The following is a 15,884-nucleotide window of genomic DNA, read 5'->3' as shown; positions in this document are numbered from 1 at the left end:
CAATGGAACATTACCTATGAATATGGGCAGGCAAAATCTACAGACATTTTTTGCTATTTCTGCGTAAATACAGAATATTGTGAAAAATCTGTGGATTTATGTGGAATGATTTTGGGTATATTGTTAGATGCTAAATAAAAACATTTATTTAATGATTACCATGTAAATCCTATTATTTAAAAAACAAAGCAAGTTTCTGATTTAATGCATCTACCATATATCAACTCAAAGACAGAAATTATTACTTAATTTCTGTATTGTAAGTAAATACATTTTTTAAATTAGTCAGTAATATTACTGAAATAATTTAAAAACTGAATAAATATGAATTTACACACATGAAAATCTGCGGGCAAAGATTTTGTGTAGGCCTACCCATGACTAATTTTAGAGCAAAACAAATGCACTGTCAACACTTTCATTTTGTTAATAATGCAACATTAGCACGGGATAATTTTACTGCTAAATAAACGCAGTCAACACATTGATCACTGCAGGCTTTAGTAAGTATGTAACAATAACATACGTTAGTGCAGGAGTAATGCATATGAAATTACATCACATGAATCTGTGTGCTGATGAGATAACAAATTAACGCATGAAAGACAAAGGCTAGGCTACAACGTTAAGCCTTATTACACTGTCAGACTCTTCGTAACAACGCAATCTCACAGTAATTCGTAACTTTTTTATTAAGTGGCTTAGGGAAAGATCACTCCGAATGTGAATTTACGTTCCAAAAACATGAGGTGCACCACACTGCCTTTTTTTTATTTGACAAAAATTAGTATTTAATTAAATTGTTTTGAATGAAATACTAATAAGACCAAAGAAATTATTGTTGACTTTAGTAAACATCGACCACAAGCAGTGCCAGTGATTTTAGACAGGAGTCAGCAATTGAGATTGTTTCATTATATAGGTTTGGATGTAAATGAATTATGCTGAATTGTAATAGTTATTAGAAATGGACAAGTGTTTACTCGTTGTTTTTGGAACTAAGTTGTGCAGTAAGAATGTAATTTTATTATTGTTTTCATTTATATACATAACTTATTTTTATCTATTTTAGTATGGAAAGCATGTGAATTTCTCTTTGGAGATTAATAAAGTCTAACAAATAAAGAAAAAAAGAAGCACGGTGCGCTTTTTTTATGTCACCAGGCAATGACTGAACCCGCTGGGTATTGTGTGAGAGTGTTGCTGTTGAAATTAATATAATTTTAATATTTAATTATATTGTGATATTCAAGATTTGTGAGTCATACAACACCGGATAACCCAAAACAGCAACCACAAGTTTCTCCTCCATCTTCAAAAGTTTCTGTTGTTGTTTTGACAACACAAACACAACTGCCTCTGCTTTCCTTTGATGGAAGAATGAAAAAGACGCGAGAGACATCACATGCTTTTTACGCTCAGAGTTGACTTTTTTCAACTGCGAGCGCACACTGTGACAGGGAAAAAACAAGAGACGCAGCAGGTGGTTAAAACGCGAGGCGCGCAGAATGCATGAGCAGCGTGCAAATTGCTCACAGCCGTAGGTAAACCATTTTAAAAAAGGCGCCTCTCGATGTAAAAAGTGCATTCAGAGTGATCGGCCTCTAATTCGTATGAATTCAAATCTAATTCATACAATTCAATACGATTTGCTCATCACCCAAACGCCCTATTCACACGAGGCTTCAGCGTCAACGCTTGACAGAGGGCGTGTCTGAAGTTGGAGCTGAAACGATCGTCATAGAAGCGTCAGCCAATGAAATTCAGTCAGCAATAGGCCACTGTCTGAGCTGGTGTATTTGCATACAGCGATCTGATTGGCTGACGCTTCCGTCGGCGCTTGAAAAGTTGAGCTGGTCCCAACTTCTGCAGCGAGGAACGCTTCTGAAGCGGCGCCGACGGATCCACAATGCAGTTCGGCAACGCCTGACGTCACCTATTCAAAGTGAATGGGAAGCGTTGACGCTGACGCCCCGTGTGAATAGGGCGAAAGACAGTTGGGTTTAGGAGCGGGGTTGGGTGCCATACCTCCTTTTTTAAAAACGTTCATTTTGGTACGAGTTCATACAAATTAAAACACTTAAATTTTCTCGTGAGATCAGGGTGGCTCAGACGCATATTTTACCTATATGATCGTGCGCGCCAGAAAGCTGCTCAAAATCCTGCTCAAGTCAGCCATTTTTCACTGTTACGGCCTCAACTTGGTTATCAGAAGTCTCCTCACTTCACATCTTCATCGTGTTTACTGGGGGATTATATTTACACACGCTATGAAGTTTGCCACACCTCCGTGGTTGCATGCTTTATGGTTCATTTACAAAATATGTCACAGCATCTACGCTTTCGCAGAGGAGAGCAGCCAATCACATGACTTTTTCATCTATTACTTTAAATAATCTGAGGGCAGATTCATTCAGTAAATCACCTTTGTGTGTAAAGCGGTCATGTAGTTCAGGTCAAACAACATGATCTGCACAGCTTGATCAAGAAGCGTCACGGCAGAGCATTAAAGTCCAGTTGGTGCAACCTTATATATATAGTGGTGGGCCGTTATCGGCATTAAAGCCAGACTCTTATCGCGCAGTAAAAAAAAATATCGCTGTTATTCTCAAAGTTGGGTTGGGAGCTGGGCCTATTCTATGCAAGCTATGATGACTTTAACCTTGATATTTTAGCACGGATGTATACCTGACCGGTGAGCCATCTGACAAAAAAGTGCCCTTCTGCAGATCAGCAGTGTCTCTTTAACTCATGAACATTTCAATCATGCCGCCGCGACAAACTGGTGTATTAGACGCAAATAAGGAGTAAGGACTGGTTAGAGTGTTATGGAATTTAATAACTCACGCCAAATGGAAAGCAAAAAAACTTCCGCATTTCACAATATGTGTGTGTGTGTGTGTGTGTGTGTTTGTGTGTGTGTGCGGTCCTTTACTCACAGCCGCATGTGGATCTTGCTGGAAAATATGGTGAGAAGTCCTAAAGACTGCGGCGTTTACTCCAATAATGCCACTAATTTATGCATACTCCACATTTCTTAATTACATTTCTGTTTAGTTCTGTTATGACTTTAGTCGGATTAAGGTGATCAAAAATCACTGTTTGGAACTTATGTAGGCCTACAGGTCAAAATTCATGTTTAACTGAATAAACAGTAAACACAAGTGCATCTTATTGAACATCATTTATTTTCATCACCAATTATTATAGTATCACAGTTTCTCAAGCAGTTTGTGATGCCTTTTGGAAACAGGAGATGAGCCGCTGGTTTAATGTGTCACCTGGCTTGAAAACCCGCTCTCAAAGACGGTAGTACACATATTCCTAATACTCTCAGCAGAATTCAAATGATCCATTTTAATCTAGAATTATCTAGATTAAAAAAATTAATCTATGCCCATCTATAATATATATATATATATATATATATATATATATATATATATATATATATATATATATATATATATATATATATATATATATATTTATATATATATATATATATATATATATATATATATATATATATATATATATATATATATATATATATATATATATATTATATATATATATATATATATATATATATATATACATATATATATAGGTATATCCTTTTATCTTTTTTCCTTTTGAAATATTCAGCAAAAATGTTTAACAAAGCAAGGAATTTTTCAAAGTATTTCCTATAATATTTTTTCTTCAGGAAAAAGCGTTATTTATTTTATTTCAGCTACAATAAAAGCAGTTTTTAGCTCAAAAAAACAACAAAAAAAAACATTTAGGTCCATATTATTAGCCCCCTTAAGCAATTTTTCCCCGATCGTCTACAGAACAAACCATCAATTTTACAATGATTTGCCAAATTACCCCAACTTGCCTAATTAATTTAATTAACCTAGTTACTGTAAGCCTTTAAATTGAATAATAAATATTTTCATTTTAAGAGTTCTTTCCATTTATTTTACTTCACAGCAATACAATTTTGACGAAAAGGAATGCAAAGTGAAATATGCAAAAACTATGAATCACAGCAGGTAATAAAATCAGCTTTTTTTATAAATCAATATAATTAGGAGAAATCAATATGCTGTTTCCTGACAATTAAGTCTTTAAATGATTTATCCAAGTGCAAACATTGCAACTTTTATTCCACAACTGCTGACAGCACATGATATCCCGATTCCTGACTGAGGGCACTTGTCCGAGTGTGTTCTGGTGTAAACACTCATCAATGCTTTGATGCTTTGCCTGTATTTCTCCAGCATGTTGATCAAACATCTGAGCTGCAAAACAACCAGTGACTGCGGCGTTGTTGAATAAATCCACAGACAAGAACAGTGAATGGAAACTGCATGGAGTAAGCAGGGGTGAAGGTTGTCAAACATTAAGTGCGGTTCTGCTTTGTTGTAAGTGCTCGCCCTCTGATTTATCTGCCTTCGATCAGGGGACACTTTATCATCTTAAGATCAGGGCAAATGATCTAATGTTTAACTAGAAGACACTTTTTAGCTAAGCACCGTTGACAACTTGTACAACCCTGCTTTGCATTGACTACACTGCCTATTTCACTGCCTATTTCTTTAGGTTAGCAAAACGTCATCTTCCAGTCAGGTTTAGACTCTAATGATCCTTCCAAAAGTTACGTTTTGTTGAGTTTATGTTGCTTTCGAAAACATTTACCATCATTCTTAAAATTAAAAAAAAAAAATATTTGCTGCTTGTTTAAACTACAAATTTAAAATGAGCTGAATCAACACAATTCTTGAGATTTTTGTAGGGACAACTTAATTGATTTATGTTCAATCCACTCAAATTAGTCAAATTAAGTTAACTTATTGGATTTGTTTTGAGACAACATGAAGGAACTGTGTGGAGTTCAGCAATTTTACAGTGCATTGTAAAAAGGAGTTAGCTACTTTACTCAAAAAGTGGGTAAACCAGTTGACTTAAAAATTGACTTTGCTTAGAACTTACTTGCAACTTGGAGGTTGATTTGACAATGTTTATAATCATGCACACAGTTCACTTATCTAATGATTTTAGGGCAACAGGTTTACTACATTTTTTAAAGTAAAGTCAACTAATCGATTTAAAAACAACGACTTTTGTCACTTTTAAGTGAAGTCAACTGATCACTTTTTACAGTGTAGACCTGGGATTCTCAACTTGTGGGCCTCAGTGATCCTGCAGGTGGGCAGCGAGATACCTTAAAATTAACTATCAATATTATACTAGAATTTTTGGATTTCACTAATAATACGCTATATTAAAACGATAGAATGCACTCTTTCCTGTTCTCTGATTGATCACTTCAAACTACACGGACACACGCCCATACAGGAGGATCTAGCGAGATTCAAAGGTGTTTCTGCAATAGACTATAAAATGAACTTGCATGTGCGCTTCAGACGCGCTCTGGTGGAGCTGTTCACTGTTCCTGTCAGCGATCTCTCAATAATATCCAGCTGCAAACTCGACCGCCATCAAATCGATGCGTTTCAACAGATTTACGGTGTTTTACTGTATTTTACATTTGTTTGCATATTTTTGAATAGATATTTATTAGTAGATATTCAGATAGTCCAGTTTAAAGCAGAAGCGTCATTTACAATCTCTTTATAGACTTGTGGATCTCTTTCAATCTGTGTATGTTTAAAATATATATATTTATACACATACTAACACAGTTGAAGTCAGAGTTATTAGCCCCCTCTGAAATATTACCCAAATTATGTTTAACAAAGCAAAGAAATGTTCACAGTATGTCTGATAATATTTTTTCTTCAAAAGAATGTCGTATTTGTTTTATTTTGACTAGAATAAAAACAGTTTTTAATAATAAAAAAAAAATTAAGGTTAAAATTATTAGGCCTTTTAAGCTATATATTTTTACAGAAAAAAACATCGTTATACAATAACTTGCCTAATTACCCTAACCTGACTAGTCAACCAGATTAACCCAGTTAAGCCTTTAAATGTCACTTTAAGCTGTATAGAAGTGTCTTGAAAAATATCTAGTAAAATATTATTTACTGTCATCATGGCAAAGATAAAATAAATTAGTTTATTAGAAATGAGTTATTAAAACTATTGTTTGGAAATGTGTTGAAAAAAAAATCTCTCCATTAAACAGAAATTGGGGGAAAAATAAACAAGGGGGCTATTAATTCTGACTTCAACTGTATATATATATATATATATATATATATATATATATATATATATATATATATATATATATATATATATATATATTGTTAATAAATAAAAGTTTACAGAAAATGTCAGACACGTGGGCCTTCAAAAGTTGATCCGAGAAATTGATTCGAGAAATGAAGTGGGTCACGAAGTAAAAAAGGTTGAGAACTCCTGGTGTAGACTACACTAATTTTGCTAAAAATGCTCTTTATCCACATTATCATTTCAAATAATTTCCCAAAGGTTGTTCATCCACACTGAAATGAGTGACATTTTCGTCCCTGTACTGCACATGGATATTAAACAACACAAGCTTATTGTGGATATGTACCTAGATCTACATTTCTAAGAAACCACAAATATGTACCTGGGGCTACGCCTGGCTGTGAAACGAACAATATGAGGGTGGTATGATGCCACCAACAGCTTCTGTTTCTTTTCGCGCAGCCACTGACCACCTACCTTCATATGGATGGCTTTTTTACAGTGTTACCAGTTTACCCAGTACCCACTAAATAGTACCTCCACATATGTAGACTTACAAATAATTAATTGATTCATAACAAATTAAATATTTGTAGCCTACTGTTTCAACTACCTGACCCGTGTGGTCTTTGTTTTACCCATCACGAAATCATAAATTAATAAAGATAAGTTACACACAAATTACCACCTGTCAAACTTGGTTGGTAAGAAAGGTGCACAACACACAGGAACCAACCAACAGTATCTGAGGTTTTTGCTAAAATTACTGAGTACAAGCGTGAAAGCAAAAGGTTGAAGCAGTGTACTGACGCTGTAACACGTTACCTGATAGATTCAAAAGACCGAAGAATCGTTAGATAGAGACAGGGTTAATTAAACATCACGTTTAACAACTATAGTGAGGGGTGAACAGGCAGTACATCGTTGATAAACTGTCCGACATCCACTGCTCTCTGGGGTTTTATGCTCAAAGCACCCGCTGACTGCTGGAGCTCAGATGTCCACATATGCTGCAGCACATGCCTGTGTGTGTGTGTATGTGTGTGTGGTCATGTGATGTGCGTTTTCAGTGGTATAGAGGAAGAAATTTTCAGAAATGCTGAAAGGATCGCAATGCCGGCTCAGCATCATGATGTCTATCGTCCATCAGCGATAGACGATGACCCAACCCTAACATATACTATGAAAAATCAGAAAATATGAAGTGCAAGACCAATTTATTGTAATATATATATATATATATATATATATATATATATATATATATATATATATATATATATATATATATATATATATATATATATATATATATATATAGTCAAAACATTTTTTAAACACTAAATCATCTTTATTTTTTGAAGTATGCCATAAAATATTTTTAGATTCTCATTTAACACATTTTCTTTTCTTTTGTTTTTTCAGCATCAAGTGTAGTAGTGCAACAAGTCTATGTTTGTTTGATTATTTTTGTAAACCAACAATGCTGTGTGTGTAAGCCATTATTTAAAACAGCCCTTCTTTAAACAGTAAAAACATGGTCAACGATTTGGTAGAGCAGCAGTTAATGCTGCAAACTACAGTTCAATATAGACATGTGAACCACATTTCCCTTGATTCCCTTATTGATTTGCGTGAGGGGAGGAATTTGTGGAATTTTAAATTCTTGACTCAACATTGCAGATCCTACAATGTGGCTACTGCAGATTTGCACATTGAGATATTAATGCTGATTAACAATATATCGTGGATTTATTATTATTATTTTTTTGGATCTTTGTGTGGTTTATTCATAAACTAATTTCGAGAGGATCACATGCTTATAATCAACACGGCTGGTTCCTTGTTAGCTCCGTAATCAGCCCTATTAGATGATTACGGAAGCATTATAAATAACCTGAGTTTTTCACTCCAGTTATCTTCGTCTTGAAGCTCCCCCCCTTTCCACCCCTACATCCTCCCACTTTTTCTGATCGGGCGACACGGTTGCCCAGTGGCTAGCACTGTTGCCTCACAGCAAGAACACCGCCGGTCCAACCCATCGGGCCGGTTGGTGTTTCTGTCTGGAGTTTACATGTTCTCCCCGTGTTCGCGTGGGTTTTCCCCGGGTTCCCCGGTTTCCTCCCACCGTCCAAAAACATAAACCATAGCCAATCGACTAAAACAAATTATCACCCAATACAACCTGAGTTTACACTTCTCACAGTGACAAGCAGGGGAGTTCTCGAGACCTACCTGACCTCGAATTCTCCTCTCGCCCTTCTAACGGGAGGGAGCCCCGGGCTCGAGGATATTATGAGCTCAGGGCTCTCTCCCGGGACAGCATGCCAAATACGCTTTATTGATTATCAGCTAAGTGTGAACTCTTGAAAGGTTCAGTCTTAAAAGATGTGACAGTCTAAAGGTTAGTCAAACTTGTCACGTTAGGCGTGATCAAAACAATAACAAAAACGGGAACAAAAGATAGCGGATTCAAGTGCAGATTTTAATATATTAAAGTGCAAAAACAGTGAACAAAAATCCAAAATATCAAAGTGCAAAGTAACAAATAAACAACAAAATAAGAAACTAAGACAGATAAACATGAACTAGACTAAAGCAAGATACGAGGCAAGATCAGGAACAACAACTAGGAAAAACAGACTTACTAGGTACAAGAAAGACAAACGACGCGATGACAAACTGTGGTTGAATGACTGAATATATAGTCCTGGTAATCACGGAGAATGGAAACAGCTGTGGTTGTAATCAATGTAAATGACAGACCGGGTGTGTGCGCGAAAATGCATGGAAATGTAGTCTTTATGGGCGCTGTAGTTTCACTCATTGTCCATTGAACTACAGCACCCTCAGTTGGTCACTGACAGATGTGACAAAACTAGAACCAGTAACTTATGTAGTATTAACATTCATATTCATGCTTGTAAAACTTTAGTTAAGCACTGTGAGTTAACATGAACAATAAACAACTGTATTTTCCTTAACTAATGTTAACTAACATGAATAAATACTGTAATAAATGTATTGTTCATTGTTTGTTCATGTTAGTAAACACATTAACTAACATGAACTAACACAACCTTATTGTAAATTGTTACCATTCCATTTAGGTTTCAACACTGAAATGTCAAAATCATGATAATGCCTTTTTTTTAAGCTTTCTTCAATGCAATCAATAAATCAGTGCAGTTCTGAATGGCTCACAGCAACTCACTGCGTTTTCAACTTTTAATTGAGCAAACGAATGAATGATTTACACCGTGATAAAACAGCTCATGTATCTGCAGTGTAAGTGCTGACACGTACATCCATCGGTGCAATTCCTGCAACCATCTATAGTGCTCATGTCATGACTAAACACACATCACTGTGTGACGCTGCCTTTGTACTCGCTTGTCAGTCAGAGTCCAGGTGATAAACGTGTCTGTGTGTGTATGTGTGTGTGTTGGTGGAGGGGAGGTTGTGGGTGTGGGAAGGGGACAAACCTTACAAGTCCACAAAAGTAGTCAGTCAAATTTACTGCATGACATAACGGGACATTTCTATTCAGAAGGATGGATAAGAGATGGGCCTGATCTTACAGTAGGTACGTTGTTTTTGTCAATCAGCTGAGTGGATAAAACAGTGAGGTCAGTTGCTGTGGACAGTTGTGCTTATGTAGGTTTTCTCCCTGAGGCTTTCAGAAGGACAGAAAATGCTTCTGCAGGCTGTTTGGAGCTGCTGGTTTTAATGAAATGGCTTTAGATGCTGCTGTTATAATGCAGTCTTAGGCCAGTGCTGCTGCTGCTACATTGCAGTATTGTGAGTAGAGCTGTAACTTGCAACTGTCAAAACGATTTGGTGGAACAGCAGGGCTAGAAAATGAGTCTGCAGGATCAATGCAGATTCTGAGAGAGCCAGTGTTTTTTTCTGAACACTGGCATGCATTACTACTCTTAAATTTAGATACCTCATGGACTTAAGTACGCTCAAGAAAGATTTTTGCTGCTTGTTAAAACTACATATTTGAAATAAGTTAAAACAACACACGTCAAGAGATTTTTTGAGAAATTGCTTTATTTGTTTTATGTTCAATCTACTTAAATTAGTTACGGTTGGGACAACATGAATGAGTTGTGTGGAAGCCTGCATTGTTTACAGGGTATCAATTATGTCTATTATTGAGTAAGAATAGACACAAATGTTATAGAACGTAGTTGGCATACAGATGGGAGACACATAATGCAGTTCACTCAAAAAATACTCTCGCTTTTTATTCAAACTACTTATTTAAAATGAGTTGAAACAACCCAATTCTTCATTTATTTTTTTGTTGGGGGGGTGCAACTTAATTGTTTTATGTTTAATCCACCTAAATTTGTAACAAACGATTAGGTGAACTTAATTGTTTTGTTTTGGGACAACACTTTTGGGACATACACTTTTTTTACAGTGTATGTCATATATCATAATGTACACCAGTCTTGGGTAAAGCCGTGTTCAGACAGCGTGTTTTAGCCTCGATTTTGACTCGCCGACAAATGCCTGAAATCATAGGGAAATCGGTGCTCATGCACGTGAGTGACAATCACTCAGTATGAACTATCAAAGACGCGATCTGAGAGAATCACTGACGAGTCGCTGATGCCTGTGAGATATTTAGCGTGCAAATTATCTGCAGCTGTCGGTGATTTAAATCATGCCATGTGAAATGAGTTTTGACTGAAAATAACATTGGCAATCGACTACAGATAATGAGAGAGCAGCATTCACCTGTGTGTGTGTATACCTGCTGGCCAGCGGGAGGTTGGGGGAGAAGATAAAAGCGCTCATTTTAGGTTTATTTGGACCCAAGAAACGCCGGAAAAACTAGTGGAGGTTTGACAGGAGCACCCATGTCTATGTGACGTTTCATACAGAGAGTTACAAAAAGAAAGTTGAGGAGAAATTGGTAATTCGTGTTTTTGGCAGTGAGACGTAGTTTGGACAAAGTTGTTGGCGATTCTTCTTATTGTAAAGTCATGCACTGTGAAAGCCCCTGTCACCGATCAATCTTGTAGTGTAAACAAAGCAGCGACAAAACGCTAGCCCAGATAGTCAGGCAGTGTGAAAACATCTGTGACATGATTAGTTTGAAAACCCTGCAGTCTGAACTCGGCATAAGTTACTTAAAAAAAGTAATCGATTACAAATTACAAATTACAGTTCGCTTTCTCTGGCAATTTAAAAGACTGCTGTGTTCACAGCGACCCGAGTTTGATTTCCGCCTCTATGCTGATCCTTCCCGTCTCTCTGCTCCCCACACTTTCCTGTCAATTCTCTCTACTGTCCTGTCCAATAAAGGTGAAAACCCCTAAAAAATTATTATTAAAAAAAAGTGAAAGCTTTCTAATTGATGTTGCAACAGGAAAACGTGACTTTAAAAAAGCAAATATTGTTTTCTAAAAACTACATTTGTAACGTAAGTAACACAATTACATTGACTTTATTAACTGTAATCAAATTACACTAATTTAAAATGATAATTTGTTCCATTACTGCATTCCCTAAAAATGTAATTAGAATAAAGTAACGCATTACTGTGGAACGCGTTACACCCAACTCTGATGTACACTGCTGGTAAAAAGTCTGGAATTTGTAAGATTTAAAAAAGGTTTTTGATGAAAGTCTCTTATACACTATATTTCCACACAATTCCTTCATGTTGTCCCATTACAAATCGATAAAGTTAAAATTGATCAATTTAATAGATCCTTGTGGAATAGTTATACATTTTTTTTTTTAAATGAACAAACCAGAACATTTCTGTGACTGAATGTTATAATTTTCAGTTTAATTTATATTCCCACCATTTTATTTACGTTCTCTCACTATAGTTTATGTAACCCAGGCTCATTATAGATATATATCCCTGAATACATTTCTGGAGACCACCAAATTTGTCCTAGGAAATATGTTTTTTTTTTTTTTTTTTTGCAGTTTTTGTTTTCATGTATCTGCCAAAAGCCGCTGTGTACCCTTTTTCAGATCTAAAATTTCTCTCACGATTGCAATTCGGGCCTGCTGTTCTCACGTAAATCCACCAGAGGCTGCTGTCAACTGACTGAATGACCGACCGATTCCACCACCCACCTCTTCCGTAAACCCAACCGATAGTGTTTTTAAAAGCACTGATTTACCCTCCCATTAGCTTCCCTAAACCCAACCGACAGTGTTTTGAAAAGCAATCCAGAAAAAGAAAAGCCCTTGCGGCTTCCTGATTTTATTAAATTTTTTTACATTTTCAGATCTTACCACGTTCTCACCTTGCTATTTACTGGTAACAGCGAAAAAGAAGTCCACGCTCAGCTGGTAGCACGAAAAGGAACAGAAGCCGTCGGTGGCATCACACCAACCTGTAGTATTCATTTTAAAGATGAAATGCAGCCATACGTAATTCTGGCTACATAATTGGTGATCTCCAGAAATGTATATGGGGTAGATTTTCACAATAAGCCTGTTGCGTTTATTTGACATAGTCCTGCAGTGTGACAATATTTTGGTTGCAATATTTTTCTCATATTAATATTTAATTATTTGTACTTAATAAATGTATTCATTTGGTCTAAAATGCCATTTTAAATGCAATTAACAGACTGAAGAGTACCAACAATTTTTCTCATTTTCCTTGTTGATATGTGACAATATACCTATTTTATTTTTCTATACTGTATCTTGAAAGTTATTCTATATTTCAGTCATATACAGTAGCAGCAGTCATGTTTGCTTTAGTATGTAGTATTTTAGCAACAGGTGGAAGTAGTGAGGTGGACTGCATGCCACAAGTGCTGTATATATTTGGTTTCAAACCATATTTGGTAAGTGTGTGAGAAGGAGACCTGCGTCAAAAGTTGTGAAGGCTGAAAATCTGATTAACCTACTTTATGGGAAAAAGTGAAACATTCAGGGCCAGCAATTGATCCTGCAAAGAAGTTAGTATGTGATATAAAAGTAAGCATGGGCAATGTGACAATGTAGTACCTTTAATAGCTTGTGCTAATCAGAAAGTAGTATAATGACCTGGGCTAGACGTACCATTGAGCCTGAGAGGTTAGACCATTGGCCTTGTCTTCGGACATATACGTTTGTTTTATTTGTTCAGTCAGTTAAATGCCAGTCAGAAACTGCTTGTATGAGCTGGGCCAGTTTTATTGAGGGCTATGAATGGGGCTAATAAATTGGGACTAATAAATTGAATAATAAACTAATAAACAGATTGATAGTCAGCTAAGGGTTTAATCAATCTGTGTAGTCTGGTATTATTCCACAATTGTGTCTGTGAACACCTATTTCTGATCGCTCATCACCTTAAGCAGAAAATAGTCCACTAAATTATGTGATCTGAAGAATTTTGATGAGTACACTGTCCTGTAAAAAACAGCAGTGGTTTTTAACGGTAATCAACTGTAAAAAATGGTACATTAAAAATCTGCAACCGGGCAGCGCCGTGGCACAGAGCGCTGTCGCCTCACAGCAAGAAAGTCGCTGGTTTGAGCTAGGTCAGTTGGCATTTCTGTGTGAAGTTTGCATGTTCTTCCTGTGTTGGAGTGGGTTTCTTCCGGGTGCTCCGGTTTCCCCCACAGTCCAATGCGCTATAGATGAATTGGGTAAACTAATTTGTCCGTACTAGTGTATGTGTGTGAATGAGAGTGTATGGGTGTTTACCAGTGATGGGTTGCAGCTGGAATGGCATCCGCTGTGTAAACATATGCTGGATAAATTGGCAGTTCAATCTGCTGTGGTGACCCCTGATTAATAAAGGGACTAAGACTAAAAGAAAATAAAAGAATGAATGAAAAATCTGCAACCTGGTTAACAGTAGGTACCTTAATATAAACATTACATTATTAATTGACACTATACTTTTTTTTTTTTTACATTAATATGTTTCTTTTTTTCTTATTAGGGATGTACATTACATCTAATGTTAATAAAGAATGTTTATTGCATTACTAATGTTACAATGACGGTGTTTGAATGACACTGAGCTCCTTTTATTAACTGTATTTCTCTGCTTATGGAGAAGTTAATTGTGAACGTTTCTATGTTCCTTCTTAATGCCAACAGTGTAAAAAGTTTACCATCAAGCCCTGCTTAAGTTGCTTGAGGCGTGTGCACTTCAGCGTCCGCTCCGGTTCTCAAGTGAGCGAGTGTACATCACAACATGCGAAAGTATTCCTCCATAGGTTTTCATTAAAGTTGTCCACAATACTTATCCATCCACAGAATTTGTAATGTAGTCAAATGCGTGAACATTTAACATTTTAAATGTTTAAAAGCTAAAGTGAAACCATCAACAAAAGCCAGACTTCTTCTATGTTTACAAATACAAGCACAGCCGTTTAGAGCTCATTTCTGGTTAATGATGTCAGAATTTACAGGTGTTTTGGAATGGATGTGTGAATGGTCTTTTCCGGAAACATTCCAGAACGTCCTTGTCTGTGTGAGCAGCACTTTTTTGAATACACCAGTAAAGTTGTTCCGGAAATTTTCTGGATATTAACAAGTATCACTGTGTGAAAGGGGCTATTGGTGTATCACTACTATAAATGAAATACAGTAATTTACTGTAAAATGTAAAAAGATGTATAATTTTTAACATAATTTAATAATACTCTAAGATTCTGCCAATCAAAGCTGCAATTTTTAAACTAAATTTATGGAGTTTTTTTTACAACATAGGACAAATCATCCAAATGATAAAAAGTCCATATAATTTGTTCCTGTTTGATAAAGTTATTAGATAAATTATAGCACAAGAGTGCTGTTTTTCCTGAACATTGCTGTTTTTATTTAAACATTCTGTTTTTATTCCTTTCAAATGAAAATAAAAACAACATTTTGTTCTTCAAAAACTTAAAAAACCTCTATGAATTTCTTGTGTTGAACACAAAATAAAATCTATTAAAGAAAGCTACAAAGCTGTAACCATTTACTTCCGCAGAATTAGTTTTTCCAACTATGGAAGTCAATGGATACAGGTTTGCAGCTTCCTTTAAAATATTTTATTTTGTGTTCAACAGAAGAAAGAATCTCATAAAGGTTTGAAACCATTTAAGAGTGAGTAAATTTTTATTTTTGGATAAACTATCCCTTTAAGGCACATTTAGCTTTTTATTTATAATTAATGACAATGAAATAGAAATGCATTATTTCTGTGATTATTATTATTACTGTATATTAAAAAGTATTTGTAGTATGCTTTACTGAATTAATTAGCTAATATCAATCATTTATTCTATTAGTTACTATAGTAATAATTAGGCCTGCATTAATTATTATTTTAATCAATTAATGGACTTAGTGGGCCAGTTGATTACTTCATTGATTAATTAGCAGGTATACTGATTATTTAGCAGTTGGAATGAGTTAAAAATACTTACTTCAGCTTTTAAAAAATTATGTCAAATATTTACATACCACTATAGTCAAACTGCATTATTACAACTTGAGATTCACAAAAATCTTTAATTCTCTTCATGCAAATAAAAAATTCTTAAAGCATTTTATTAGATTTTTGTATAAACAAGGTCATGTTTTATCAAGATTACTATATGAGCAGAGCACATTTTAGTGTTATACATGGTATAAATATTGTGTAAGTGTAATATTGTGTAAATGTATATGTTTAGCTTGACTGTAGCTGATACATGTATTTTTGTGCAGTATATAGT

At 35.4% G+C, this 15,884-nt stretch overlaps 1 protein-coding gene and 1 long non-coding RNA gene across 6 annotated transcripts in view; one reads left to right on the top strand and one right to left on the bottom strand.

Moving 5' to 3' along the window:
- The window catches only part of aifm3 (AIF family member 3), a 61,645-nt gene that overhangs the window by 5,014 nt on the left and 40,747 nt on the right, over positions 1 to 15,884 (top strand). Inside the window, exon 1 of one of the 5 annotated variants that reach the window (XM_073949668.1) lies at positions 9,701 to 9,774. The exons of 3 other annotated variants lie outside the window; for them this stretch is intronic. The gene's annotated coding sequence lies outside the window, so the exon portion shown is untranslated. Of the gene's footprint in view, positions 1 to 9,700; positions 9,779 to 15,884 lie in introns of those variants that run through there. One more of the 5 variants, XM_073949669.1, reaches the window with a different exon arrangement.
- LOC141385764 (uncharacterized) overlaps positions 1 to 15,884 on the bottom strand; it is a 52,968-nt gene that overhangs the window by 13,484 nt on the left and 23,600 nt on the right. The gene's annotated exons all lie outside the window — the stretch shown is intronic.

The sequence above is a fragment of the Danio rerio genome, chromosome 5 (genome assembly GCF_049306965.1).
Source record: "Danio rerio strain Tuebingen ecotype United States chromosome 5, GRCz12tu, whole genome shotgun sequence".
Classification (NCBI taxonomy): Eukaryota; Metazoa; Chordata; class Actinopteri; order Cypriniformes; family Danionidae; genus Danio; species Danio rerio.
The sequence above is the reverse complement of the archived record's forward strand: the minus strand, read 5'-3'. Positions and strand labels throughout refer to the sequence as shown.